General features: G+C 36.8%; 1 protein-coding gene and 1 long non-coding RNA gene across 6 annotated transcripts in view; one reads left to right on the forward strand and one right to left on the reverse strand.

Moving 5' to 3' along the window:
- Positions 1-360: 360 nt before the first annotated feature.
- LOC124138724 lies at positions 361-9,574 on the reverse strand. Of its 5 annotated transcripts, none has more exons than XR_007217748.1 (6): positions 9,512-9,574; positions 8,814-8,864; positions 8,354-8,420; positions 7,553-7,633; positions 4,310-4,376; positions 361-848 (listed from the first exon to the last, which is right to left on the reverse strand). It is a non-coding gene; the product is annotated as an uncharacterized LOC124138724 (long non-coding RNA). The 5 variants fall into 5 exon arrangements; XR_006861692.2 differs by lacking the exon at positions 9,512-9,574 and adding an exon at positions 9,348-9,505; XR_007217747.1 differs by lacking the exon at positions 9,512-9,574 and adding an exon at positions 8,985-9,334 and having other exon boundaries at positions 8,801-8,864.
- Positions 9,575-11,057: 1,483 nt separating this feature from the next.
- Positions 11,058-14,900, forward strand: part of LOC124147257 (ankyrin repeat domain-containing protein SOWAHB-like) — a 43,802-nt gene continuing 39,959 nt past the window's right edge. Inside the window, exon 1 of the mRNA XM_048380427.1 lies at positions 11,058-11,105. The gene's annotated coding sequence lies outside the window, so the exon portion shown is untranslated. The remainder of the gene's footprint in view (positions 11,106-14,900) is intronic.

Genomic DNA, 14,900 nt, shown 5'->3' on the forward strand with positions numbered 1-14,900 from the left:
CGGACAAATATTGGGTAGTAACCATTACCAAAGCACCTCGCGATTCATGTTTCTGTTGAGATAATATGGTGACATCATTATTTTGGTACTGTCTAACTTACCATCTGTTTGGATGTAAAATCATAACCCGTAGCATGGATTGCCAGGATTGTAATGTAAGCTATAGCATGGTGGCTGGTAAATGTATTGTGGACAAGGCAAATCAGTGGCTGACAAGATCAGCAAAACCCATGCAATTGGGCACATTAACACAATCAGCCATTTGACATCATGTCGTTCGGTGATGAATACATGAACACATTCATGCCTACATAATACTGTTTATCCTTGTCATAATCAATCAACTACAAACAAAATTCATCATTTTGCTAGTTCTTTATTGTTGAGGAAACAATAAACATAAATGTAACACATGAAAAGAGTTTTGCCTCAAAATGCTGAAAACAGTGTCAGTGAAGAAATTCCATGCACAGTATATTTGTAAGATGCTAAATTCACCATATATGATAATTGATATTTTGAATGAAAAAAACACACCTCACATTATGAAACAATATATAATATGAATCATATGTTTAGATGTACAGTACTGTCCATGAGTATAGGGAGAAACACTGTCCCACCACACAGTAGCGAACTGATGCTACTCCCTGCTGATCTTTTCACTACTCAGGATGTCAATGCTGACTTCAACACAGAACTCTTCTTCTCAACACTTCTTCTTTCCAGAAACGTACAGGGCATAGTTGCTCTCCCTTCTCAAAGCACACTGTATTGGGAGCTGTATATGTAGTTTAGCGTTGGTGTAAACTGATACCATCAAGTTTCATTACAGCATGGTAGTTGCCCTGAAAAGGTTGAAAATATTCACATAAGTGATGTCATCACCATTGATTGAACATTTTTCATGGAAAAATAACTTATGATTTAACTTCAATATAAATAAATCCACGTAGTACACCTTATTTTTACATTTATACCCACATTAATTTAAAATTATATTGGAGTCAATTCTTTTAAATAAATATGTCAATTTTAACAACTTCATAGACTCCTTCTTTAATTACTTACATAAACAAACAGGAAGACAACAATAGAAAATCAGTGACATTGTTAAACCCAATATAATGAAAAACAAGCCCCTCCCATTCTATTATCAGCCAATCAGGAAACAGTTGACCGTTTGTGGGTATAGCATACATTTATTTTAGGTTCATGGCAACATCAAGTTATGTTCCATTAAAAATGCCTGTAAAGATATTATAGTTTAATATCATGTTGTCTCACTTAAATTCAAAACTTAATGGGAAGTTATAATTTGCAGTTATCTCAACTGGCAAGGAATTTTTCTCAAGCCCGTTAAATGTGTCCAGGATACAAAATTAAGATGGTGTTATTACCACAAATATTTTCTTGAACAAAAATGAAAATATCTGATGATAATTTGTGTACTTTTTGTAATTCACATCCAGAAACTGATATGCATTTATTTTTTGGTAAAAGATTTCTGGCTTCTGGACACAGACTCATAATTTGTATCTGGATATTCGTGTGAAGGAAAATGTGATAACAGATGATAATTATAACTGATTTTGTTATTTTCAAAGTATGGAAGTGTAAGGTTCTTAAAATACAACCAAATTTCTAACATTTTGTGAGGGAGATGACTGATACAGTTAGACATGAATTTTCGAAAAAATATATACTTCAACAAAAACCTGCAAAACAAATTTTATACACAGTATACTGACTCCGAGTGGACCATTCCTTCTTTTAGCCCTTACTACCGAGAGCAAGACAGGGTAACAACAAGTACCATCTTTTAACGTCTTTTGGAATGATGCTTCAAGGGATCGAATTTCTGACCTTCCACTCTCCGAGCAGACACTCTACCAGTACACCATAGAGGCAGTCAATCAGACTTGGAATTTGATGAATTTCAATGAGTTAAAGTAACTAAGTTGACAATCCATCAGTTTATTGTTATTTTCTGAGAACTAACAATCAACAGTACTTTTCTTATGTTCACCATTTTGTTACTTTTGTTCATTAGTGTAGAAAATTCTGGACGGGAAGCATTTTATCTGGACAGGAATATTTGCAAAGTTGCCCTTCCGGGAATTTTATACGCTGCTGTTACATAGCGACATGCTTAACATCAAATCACAATTCTGACATCATTGCTGGGATGATTCATGCCAAGTTTCAGCTTCATAGGCTTTGTAGCTCTAGAGGAGATGTTGAAAGTGAAATCGTTAACGACATACATACTAGCAGAAAAAGGTAACTTTTCTTAATAAAAAGTCCAACATAACTCAATCTCATTAAAATCACATCTTAGTTCTCGCTACCACTAAAAAATGATCTGAGGACATCCCATTATGGATCACGTCAGCATGACCTTTCATCCAACCAATCAGAGCATCACTTACCAGATCCTGAAAGTGACAGTCAAAATGTGTTTTCTAATCATGCATCCTCGAAATATTTAACAGAGGGTATTCCGAACGACAGTTACAGGTTTTATGATTATATCCATACAATTTAGGCCATCTATAAGTCATTCCAGAATGTTGTTTTGGTCAGTTTTAAATTTATTTAATCGAGAATACGTCAAAATATGTTTCGAGGCGTAGTTGCCAGTTTGAAACTAGTGCAGTAAAGCTCGAGATAGCTGTCCTCAGATCTTTGGTTAGCGGTAGCGAAAACTAAGATCAGATTTTAATGAGATTGAACAAAACTAAGTTTAATCTGAAATTAAATAATGCATCTTTCAATATGCATATTGATGAAGACATCTCAGTTTTAAGGTCGTGATTCACAATTCGCATGTAAATGTTTATGGACTGCGCATAATTTGTGTGTTTGCATGTTTGTTGGGAGCAAGGTATTTACACACGTTTTCATAATGTAAACAGCACACAATGATTGTTTAGCTCTCTGGGTCTAATAAAATCTTTTTTCTTTTTGTTCAACCGTAATTAATAATGCTGTCACGGCTTGCAAATACAAAATGCGCAAAACGAAGTTGCCAAACATTTATAATGTTCATCGAATCACAAATATCATCTGCCACATTAATAATCGGACAATTCTTGGGTTAAGACGAATTAGTGGCAGAACTGTACATTACCGGTTGTGAGAGCACAACATCCGGTCCCAACATTCAGCAATATGCCTAATTTTGCTTACACAGGACTATCAGTCACACTTGGTGTAGACAGCATCTGAGGTTCAGAAGAAAAAAAGGGACAGTACACTGTTCACAAATGAGTGAGGGTTTCATCTGAACAGCTCTGATGGTCGTGCAAAGGTCTACATGTCATACATGCATACATGTTTTAGCAACTCTTGCATTACTTATCATAATCAGTTTTGGGGTGGAAGTGTAATGGTATGGGGTGGCATCACAACTCATGGGAAAACACAACTCATCATTGTTATGAGGACATCATTTGAGATAATGTTCTTGCCTTTTTTTCCATTAGTATAGATGAACACAGCCATGACATAAGCTTATTTGAACCTTCGCTTTGTGTAAGCTACAAATGATCATCATCATTTCTACAAAGTTAAGTTTCAGTTTCCTGGAGAGTGTAGTTTCTCTTCTTTTATTTTCATTCTTAATTGTTTTTCAAGAAGCAATTTCAGCCCCTCCATTTCTCCAATTTGAATCCCCACCATTGGAGAATTGATTCCAACCAAATATGGTTGATATCTATCTCTTAGTTCCAGAGAGGAAGTCGTTTAAAGCAATATAGCCAAATTACTCCTATTTGGCCATGACCCTTGGGGGGTCAGCCCTCTCCATTTGTACAATTTTTAATCCCCAGCATTGGAGAATGCTTCCAACCAAATATGGTTGATATCTATCTCTTAGTTCCAATAAAGAAGTTGTTTAAAGCAATATAGCCAAATTACCCCCATTTGGCCCCGCCACCCAGCCCTTTGGGGGGTCAGCCCCACCATTTGTACAATTTTGAATCCTCACCACCTAGGGATGCTTCCAGTCAAATTTCGTTAATTGTCAATTTGTGGTCCCCCCCTAAAATTTTTGGGAAAAATTGTTGTCATACGGACGACGGACCCCACGGTATGCCATAAGCTCACCTTGGTGAGCTAATAGTTGTGTCAGGATGACAAACACCAGACAAGCAGGCCATGTTGTTTGTATTCAAAAAGTATTTTGTTTTATTTTGTATATTTGTCTTATCTGGAAAAATAGTCTATGCTATATTACCATGATTACAACCAGTTTGTTTAACGACATGCAGACATGAATCCTACGTTTCGAGGCGATCAATGTTACCTTTGTTGGGTGCAACTGGACCAAACAAGCTATTTACACCAGGCTTCTTGTAACTGGACAGGGAAACCTGTGAACATGGTATACGAAGAATGAAAATCTTCATAAGAATAAACACAACACATGACACCACAGAACTGAATGAACAAATTGTAAAATAAAACACTGGGACAACCACATAACTTAATCCGAGTCCCATTGTGGTGCTACACATGCCAGGTGTCATTAAGTTTTAGTTTCCTTGGTTTCTGAGAAGAAAGTTCTTAAAGTTGAACAAATCACAATTGGAAGCTACAAAAATACCTTTGCAAATGAAGGTTAAAAAAGTGTAATAAACATCCATCAACCTCTTCACGACAACATTGCTAAGGTTATCTAGGATAAACAAAAATATGCCTCACTACGAACCGTTTGAATGGGCCTGAAACTGATAAGAATTTATTTTTAGGGAATTTAATACTGGTAAAGGTCATCATAAATAGATTAACAAGATTATGCAGAAATAAGTAACAAATGTTCAGATACACCAAATGATATGAATATTTAATAATGATTGACAAATGAGGAAAAACAAGTGAATTGTTTATGACCACTTAAATTAATGGTGCTTGGTCCAGGCAGGCAAGAGGTTGATAGCACTAACAACTATCCATGTAATTGGGGTGTAATGTCACCAAATCAGCCAGGTCACACATAACTGACATTCCATATAGTTGCCCTTTGGGAATGTTAAGAATCAAATTCTGTGACTACGTTTGTGAGACTGAATTACTTGGATCATGTCCTTAACAATCCAAACAGTGTTAGTATACCTGTAATCTAGATACAAGGGTGCATGCAAAGGGTATGACCATGGCATGATAATCTGAACCTGAAATCTGAAAAGAACAGTAGATCTATTTTATACCATTGTTGGAGTGCATGATAACACACATATATAACCAATCATAGATTCACTTCCAAAAAGATTCATAGGAAATATTGCAGGTACAAGGTTATTACACTTACTGGTACATTCCATTATTAGGACACAAAAAGGTGAAAGATGATGACATGACCAAATGGAACATATGATCACTGAAACATAGCACATTGGAGATTGAAATATAGTATCAGAGCCTGTTAAATGAATAACACCATGATACATGAGTACCTGGTCAAAATAACATTCAATATGGCTGCAATGTCGTCACCCCAAAAAATCACAGACACAGTTTACCAGATTTAACCTAATTGAGGCCAGATGTGCCCATTGTATTGGTGCCATTAAACTGACTCATGTAACAGAGCTCCAGATAACTTTTTGAGCAATTCAGTTTTTACTTTAGGGTTTCTATTTTAATTGGGTTATTACACTTTTCATTGGGTTACCAATATTTTTTCACTCATCTATTCATCACTCTCTTGGGTCTTTCCCAAAATTAGTGAACATTTTAAGATTTCAAAAAAATGAAATAATGTTCTAAATACATAGGTTTGACTCAGAAAGTAAATTAACTTGTAATTGTGTTTCAGAAATTAGCTCCTTTGTATGCATGCTGAAAAAGCTTCATTGGGCATTTACGCGAGCTGTTTTAATAATTTGAGTTTTTCATATAATGCATGCGTTTCTGTACACAAGTTAATGGAAAGTAATTGGGTTTTAAATAATTTTGGGGGGGTATTTTACACAAATACGCTGCTTATCTGTAGCTCTGATGTAATAATGTTTCCCTTCATTACCTTTTGGCTGTCCCCTCACATGACTGACAGAAATACTGTTCGAACAAACTACCCTGGGTATAGGTGTTAAAATGGCTCTGTAGCTTATTATTACAACAAAAAGGCAATACAAGGGTATAATAAATAAGCAAAAGAAACAAAACTATTTATCTACAGAACAGACTTTCTCACAGCATCTTGACCAATTAAAAGGATGACAGTATATGCAAGAAGACAAATTCACCATTATCCCCTAAATATTAAATACTTGCTATGGAAACTAAATATCCCAAATTATCAAAAGGCACCAGTTCAACACTAGACCTATCTATGTGCCATGCTTGTTAAGGAAATATTGTAAGTTTTTTCTAATCTGCCCAGAAAGGAGCACTACCCTCATTTTCAGTATGAGTCAAAGTTGTGGCATCTCAAAATATCAATTTTTTAAAAATCCTAAACTACCAAAAGGCACCAGTTCAACACTAGACCTATCTATGTGCCATGCTTGTTAAGGAAATATTGTAAAAAAAATTAATCTGCATAGAAAGGAGCACTACCCTCATTTTCAGTATGAGTCAAAGATGTGGCATCTCAAAATATTAATTTTTAAAAAATCCTAAACTATCAAAAGGCACCAGTTCACCACTAGACCGATCTGTGTGTCAAGTTTGGTGAAGAAATATTGTAGATTTTTAAGGTATGTTCCAAGAACGATCACTACCCTCCTATTTCAGTCAAAGTTGTTGCCATGGAAAATAAAAAGATACATTTTACAAAAATCCAAAACTATCAACAGGCACCAGGTCACCACTAGGCCTATCCATGTACCATGATTGGTGAAGAAAATAGTAAACGTTTTTTCAAAATCTTACACAGAAGTATGAATGCAAGGACTAACCATGTCAATTTTAATACCCCCACAAAACATGTTGTGGGGGATAATAATTGGTAATGAGACAAGTCAAAGAACACATTCATCATGACTGCTGCAGCAGCCCATGAAGACAAAATGTTGCAGTTCCAAATATAAGAAAAACTTGCAAAATATGACCCTGTTGTTGGGTTTACCAAATAATTACTGTATATCAAATTTCATAATGTAAATGCAGAAGTGGCTTTCTAAAGGGTGAAAAGTATATGTTCAATATGGTTGCCATGTCTTGACAGCTTGAAGTTGTATTGGCATCATGTTAGTGGGATCAAATACACAAAATCTCAGCTTATTGAAAATATGATTTTCAGAGAAGATATTGAAAACACAAACAAACTTCATAAGGTATGTGAAAGTTTAAGGCCATAGAAGGCACAGGGGATACAGGCATCCAAGAAGCCACCTCAATTTGCTGGGCAGAGTTGCATCCCTGTCTGTCTCACAGTCCTTGAACCATATTATTTTCCCTTCCGCCCAGCCCATCTCACTGGGTCTACTTTTAAACTAAAATGAATATAAAATGTTTCTATCAATATTTTACATTTTCAGAGACTAAGCTGCATCCCTTTCATATGCCAGAAATCTATGACAATGGGTTCAAATCCCATAATTACCATGATTATTTTCCTTGGCTTGTCAGCACCATTTCCACGCTGGTGGGTCTCATCAAGTGGTAAATATCTAACATGTTCCTCCTAGATCAAGCCAAAAATATACCAATGTAAACCCCATAACACATATCAAGTTTCATAATGCCACATCTGAAATGGCTGTGTAATATGCAAAAGTGATATTTTGTAAATGGCCTCATGTTTTAGAATATCATTGCTGAGATTTCAGTTTCATAGGCCTTGTAGATTCAGAGGAGGTTTTGAAAGTGTACAAGTTAGTTATGGACAGATGACAGATAATGCACCATGACATAAGCTCATTTGACTTCAAATTGGATATTCCTGTATTCATGATAGCCTGTAGTTTGATTACAGTATACCAACTCACACCTCATAACTTAATAAATGGCCCAAGGTCTGAGGGAAAGTAATACTTTCACAATTGCCATAATCAGGTCAGTAAGTTTGCATAGTGAATGGTTGAGTTGGCTTAATGCAACTGAGAACAGTGTTTCAGTAATATCACAGTGTGTCAGCTGATGATCCAGTGAGGAAAGACTGATATAATGAGGTACCGATAATACTACAAATGTGGTATTTCATATCATGACATCCATGATTTAATTTGATGTATGATGATTCCTCTATTGTTATCCCTGACTTTATCATGGGGGTGCATAAAGATAAATGTTCACAGCACCTGTGCTTAGCTTGTGCTAAATCTATACAACAGTAAATTAGCCTTAGTATGATAAAATAAATTAATGTAATTCCCAACATGTATAGGGGTAGAATACAACATACCTGATTTCCTACAAGGGTTGCACCTCAAATTTCCTGAATGTGGCAGGACACAGCCCACTTGGATACCCTGGGAATAAAAAAATGTGTAAATTGGTACTGATATCTTGACATATTGGTTGCAAAGGGAGGTAATCAATGATACATGTATAGTTTACTATAAATTTGCCGGATGCACAATAATCTTTATGATCCTTTATTAATCTCATATGTCTACATATTCCCTCAGTGTTCATCATAACAACAACAAACAAAAAAGAGGGCATGTAGACTAGTGAATTAGAGCGTGGGCCTTATCTGGAGCGAACGCCAGAAATGGACCTCACTTTGAACCCAGAACACAGACCTTTCAGCAAAACAAGTTAATTAACACTAATAATCTAGATGAGATTTGATGCTTCCCCGATAATATATCTATGTTAGTCCTACACTCATTCTAGGCCTACAGACATAGAATACAAACATGCGTCATGTGCAGGGTCAGCAGGCACGTTGACGTTCTCCATCTCAGTATCTGAAAATAAAAAGTACCATAGTGAATGGTTGTAGACTGTAAATTATGTTTGCACAAAGACTAGATAACATTATGACCAACGAACAAGTAAGAACAGATAAACAAAAAGCAAGATCTAACCGATAAATGTTTGATCGAAAACCGATCGCTATGCCGGCCAAGGGGGATAACTCTTTCTGACCACGTCGGGACGATTTTTCCGAAGACAAATTTTGCCAATATATTTTGTAACGATCAGTTCTTATAAATATGTGTAGTTCTATCAAACAAATACACATACAATGGCATGTATTAATGAAAGCCGTAACGATCTTCTATAAGACCGGATTAATATATATCTATAGATCTATCTATTAATTGGTTGTTAAAATTGTAATTAGGTGATGTATAAAATACATATACCGTATTAAGATACTAAATCTAAGTCTAGCCTGTCTAGACCGGAGATAAAAAACAACAACAAAATGATGACAGACATCCTACCATCTGCTGAATGCTGTGTTGGACACTGCATGTTCCAATATGGCGTGAAATGCGCCCCTGTGAACATACATCCTAATATGGTTATGCTATTTAATTGTTACTGTTAGGTAGTAGTAGCAGTAAATGTTAGTCTCCAGAGACGTAGAGACCGTCTTTGTACCTACTAGTAGCAGGTCATAGTTGCTAACAACTCTGTGCTAGTAGTAGGTAATATTTCCTGGATCGGGTGTCCAGACTCGATTATTTACAGACCGCTGTCATATGGCGGGAATATTGCTGAGTGCGGCGTTAAACAACAAACAAACAACCAAACCATTAGGTTAAAATACTTAGCCGTTGTGTCCTAGAATCATTTCATATTCGTGATGTAAAATCATAAATCAGTTAACAATTCAGTTTATGTCAAATCCATATAAGACGTTTGGATGTGTGAAGTAACACATTTATTGGACATCCCAAAACCTATGAGTGGCGACATCAGTGACACAAGACAACACTGGACACGTGCCCAGTGTGAAAACATTATACAGAAATGACTGTCAGGATCATGAGAGTGAGTGAGTTGGGTTAACGCCGCTTTTAACAGTATTCCAGTCATATCTCGGCGTGTCAGCTTAATGTGGGAGGAAAGCCCGAAGTGATGCAGGTCTTAGGCGTTTACCACTTCGGTGAAACCCACGAGCACGGGTATGGTGCTTGCAAACCTAGAAACATAATCGGGGCGAACCGGGATTCGAACCCACAATCATAGGTTTCTGGCGTGCCCAAGGGACGCAACTCTGCATAGCGAATTGCGGCGCCTTAGTCGACTGGGCCCCCCGTGCCCCCCAGGATCATGAGAACTCTGTAGGCCATAGGAATTCCCCAGAATAGCTTTAAGCTTTCACTGTGCCTTGGACTACGTTTGTTCTGAATGCAATCCAAAACAAATTTAGTAGGCATATTAAAAAATCTTACAGTTTTGACAATATTACATTATTATGATTTTTACTTTAAGATATACATTGATGGACATCACATTATTTTTCATAACAGTATCCATATACAAATACACACTCGACCTGGTAAGGTATGAATATTCAGCTAATCCACCATGTGAGAGAGTGTGAGAGAATTTGAATGTCAATATACATGTGTTTCTGTATACGCGCAGTGTTCGGGTATTTCGATGTGCGTTCATACTGTTAATGGACTAGAGGCATACAATATACGTGATGGTCTATTCACAAAGGCCGAACCATTTGAAGTGTAAGTGAAAAGACAGTCAGATATAATCGTATTTGAATCATAACGCTACCTTTAGAAAGTCCGTGATATTCCGAGATGATTTGGTTTTCAGTCAATCATGTCCCACGCCCGGCGATGACACTAACATTATTGTGGTGACATATCGAAGCTCACCCTTTGAAATGTAGCTCGTTTACAACTAAACGCATACCAGTACTTTTCAAAAGATTCATTATTGCGGATATACTTAAAGCTTTTAATATTACTTTTCAATCTGTTGATTATTTGTTTCGGACATTCACTGTATACATGATGTGATGTGACCACACCAAACAATTCAAACACCATAGTTGTATATCTCACATCACAACAGATTTGTGTGTGCTGATATTTGTATGAGATCGAAAAGTCAGCACGCTTTTTCCTTTAGTTATATTTGAATATGACCAGAAACCTTCTGAATATAACGAATACTGTATGTCCTTTACCGTGTCGTGCGTGATGTTGTGGAACACCATACTGACGTGACCAGTGGGTACAGTACTTGTAGTAGCTGTAGTGCTAGACATTAACTGGTAGATGGTGTCGTTGTTGTAGTAGTTAAAGTAATAGTAGTAGTTGTTGTTGTTGTTGTAATCATTGTGGTAGTAACAGTAGATTTAGGCACATAAGGAATCCTGACGGACTCCACGATAAGTTGACACAAATTAATATGAATAACTTAACCATCACCAGCCGCACTAAATAGTTATTTGTCAAACGTATTTAAAAAATGTATCCATTAAACAGGTGTTTAACTTCTTCAAAGACAACAGTTTTATTAGCACTTTCCGGTCAGGCTTTATATCAGGCGATTCCACAAGCTGTGAGTTTGGTATTATTTTATTTTAAATAGGAGGTGAGGTGAAATTGGGTTTAACGTCGCGTATTTTAAATAGGAAAAGAAGTAAGGGCAGTGTTTGGTGACAAAAGCAGGGCTTGGATTACTTTATAAATTATCTTCATGTGGAATTCGAAGTTGGTTGGTTGGTTGGTTTGTTGTTTAACGCCGCACTCAGCAATATTCCAGCTATATGACGGCGGTCTGCAAATAATCGAGTCTGGGTCCAGACTCGATTATTTGCAGACCGCGGTCATATAGCTGGAATATTGCTGTGTGCGACGGAATTCGAAGTAAATTGTTGACATTGATAGTTTGATAGTTATCTGTTGAAGGGATTCCAGAACAGTTAAAATCTGTCATGACAGGTATTGCATGAGGATCGGTCCTAGGACCATTATTATTTTCCATTATTATGACCAGGTTGATGATATAGACAGTGACATTGAAGTGAATTTTCCTTTTAAATGTAATTGGCAAACTTCTTAAAAAATATAAGAGGAAAGAATGATAGCTTGTGCATAGTTGAGGTAAATTATGTGAGGAGCAAGCTGGCTTTAGAAAGGGTTATAGAACCAGCCATAGTATCTATATTTTTTAAATCTGTTATTCAAAAGTATTCATCTAAGAAGAAAGGCTATAAGTATGTAATTGTTATTGATTTTTCCAAAGCTGTGGACTCAGGACAGCACTTATTGTTTGTATGTATTATTAAAAAATGGTATATCAGGTAAAGTATATCATGTCTGGAAGGCAATGTATTCGCACCTACGTTCTTGTAAATACACGTTATGGTTTAAGTGATTTCTTTGACTGCAGTGTTAGAACAAGACAGGGTTGTACGGTAAGTCCTACATTATTTATTTTCTTTTGAAATGACGTTTTTGGAAATGATCAAACAGTCTGACTGCAGAGGTATATATATGTTGGTAATTCTTCTAGAAAACTTTACCACCTAGTTTTTTGCTGATGACTTGGTAAATGCTGCAGATGGCGTGTATAGATTACAGCAAACAAATCGATGTTTAAGTACGTTTTGAAATAATTGTGGCATAAAAATGAACAGATAAAAGACAATGATCGTGGTATTCAGAGGAGACGGACAGCTTAAAACAACTGTAAAATGTAACTATGACGGACGTGTTTCAGAATATGTAATATCTGAATACAAATATCTCGGTATCCCTTTACACCTGCTCTGAGTTTGGGGAACATCCGTCAACAAGCTAAGAAAGCCATTGTGTTTTGCGGTTTATTAAGCGTTATAAACTCAATGTAAATACATCATTGTTCTTGTTCGACAGAACAAAACAAACAAACGAAAAGACAGATAGACTGTAACATAAGTCTCTTTGCAGACGATACGTAACTTCATATAATTGTCGATGATACAAAAACAGCAGCAAATAAATTAAATTCTGACCTAGAAAGAATTTCCATACAGGCGCATACATGGCAAGTAGTAACCTTTATCCCAGACAAACCTAGAACCATAATGTCAAGAAGAATTGACACAAGTAAAAGTTCTTGAAATGAAAGTACTCCAATAGCAGAGGTCTCATCGCACAAACACCTAGGTCTAATTTCACAGCAAGAGACTACTGGTCAAATCATATAGATAATATTGTACATAAAGTGAGTCCCATGATTAACTGCTTCAGAACTTTCAAATACCGCCTGTCAAGAAGTGAACGTTAGAGAATATACACATCGTTTATGTTACCAATATTGACTATCGAGACAGGTATGGGGTAATTGTTCTCAAGGACAAGTATGGGTATTGGAAAAGCTACTTTTAGACTCACTGAGAGCAATATGTAGATCTGCTCGTGGTACCAGTCACCATCCAGTCTCTGTACTCTGAAACTAACCCGAGATTCAGATACAGATTCAGTTTATTCAGAATTCCAGGCTATCTGGCCCTTAGTACATGACATATATGTCTGACATGTATAGGTGCACCTAACATCGCCCTTTGTCACAAATTTTGACAATTAAAGCATTTTTTAAAAATTTAAAGTTGTACATAATTTTGCTGAATACAATACAGAATTAGAAAACAGGTTTTACACAATTCTTCATGGTCATATAAATCCCATTTACTTTACATCCTTATCCAAAGGAAAGCAATCTCTGAATAAGAAACAGTTTCCAAATGGTTAACAAGTATGTCTGTAATCTTGTTCTTCCTAATGTCTCAGTGGACGCTCGTTAACAACTACAGATCATTCTTTAGAAGTTGTTGATCAAAGTCATAAAATCCAAGGCCTCAGTAAAGCTTTCAAAAAGTTTTATGGTTGACATGTGGAGGACATTTCCATATTTGGCGCATCAGTGACAAAAATGATGTCCCATGCAATTCCCTGTTTTGACTTGTACCATATATGTTCACGTGTTGTTTTTTTTCAGGTGAACAGTTAACATGCCTTTGCGTGTGTTTGTGACGGGTGCCACCGGTGGGGCAGGATACGCTCACCTTTTCGCGAATACCTGATATCATTACTATTTGATAGTGATTCATAATCACATGTTCATGATATAGTCGGAATCGTACAATCGACTCTGCTTTATGCAGAGAATCGACCATTGGATATGGAAAGGGTTTTGTCGCTTTGTTTACCTGATACTGCGCAAATGTGGAATGATTTACCAGTTCATATTCGGTAAATAAATACTGTATATTGTTTCACTAAAGGTATCACCACAACTGCGCAGATATAACAAAAGAAGATATCACTGTATCGCCATATCGCGTGACCATATCGCCATATTGCCTTGTCGCTTTGTCGCCATATTGTGTCGTACGATTGCTTTGTCGCGTACACGTGTCTCAGGGCGATATGGCCCTAATCCGCCACCATATGTTTCGATGTTTTTAGAAGAAAAAATAACAACTTAATTCATATGCCAAATATTTCACCCTGTACTTCATCTTGACCTACATTCAGGGGCCCGTGGGGATGCCGGGTAAGAATATTGGTCCCCAGCTCGCTGACTTGGTAGATGCATGTCACCAGATCCCAACTGCGTCGACCGATGCTCATGACGTCAATCACTGCACGGGTCGTCTGGTCCAGACTGGATTATTTACAGACCGCCGTCGTATAGGTGGAATATTGATGAGTGCGGCGTTAAACAAACTAAAACAAAAGACAAAACATTAAGGGAGACTTGCCTCGGGCCATGTGACAATCACAGCAAATTTGATCATGTTGGTTGAAGTCGGTCAAAACCCACTGTTTGCCTGATAAGTCAACCTGCGGATGTATATCAATCGATCAGCTGATTCACCAACACGCCCTCCCACTCTCAGTTTGACACACGTCTACAACGTCTAGATACAGACCACGTAGACGGTGAATAGGCACCAGCTAGGGCAGCAACCAATCACATTAAAATCAGATCTTAGTTCTCGCTATCGAAGACAAAGAGGGGCGGTCGGGTAG

The sequence above is a fragment of the Haliotis rufescens genome, unplaced genomic scaffold (genome assembly GCF_023055435.1).
Source record: "Haliotis rufescens isolate VD_foot unplaced genomic scaffold, xgHalRufe1.0.p SCAF_30, whole genome shotgun sequence".
Taxonomy (NCBI): Eukaryota; Metazoa; Mollusca; class Gastropoda; order Lepetellida; family Haliotidae; genus Haliotis; species Haliotis rufescens.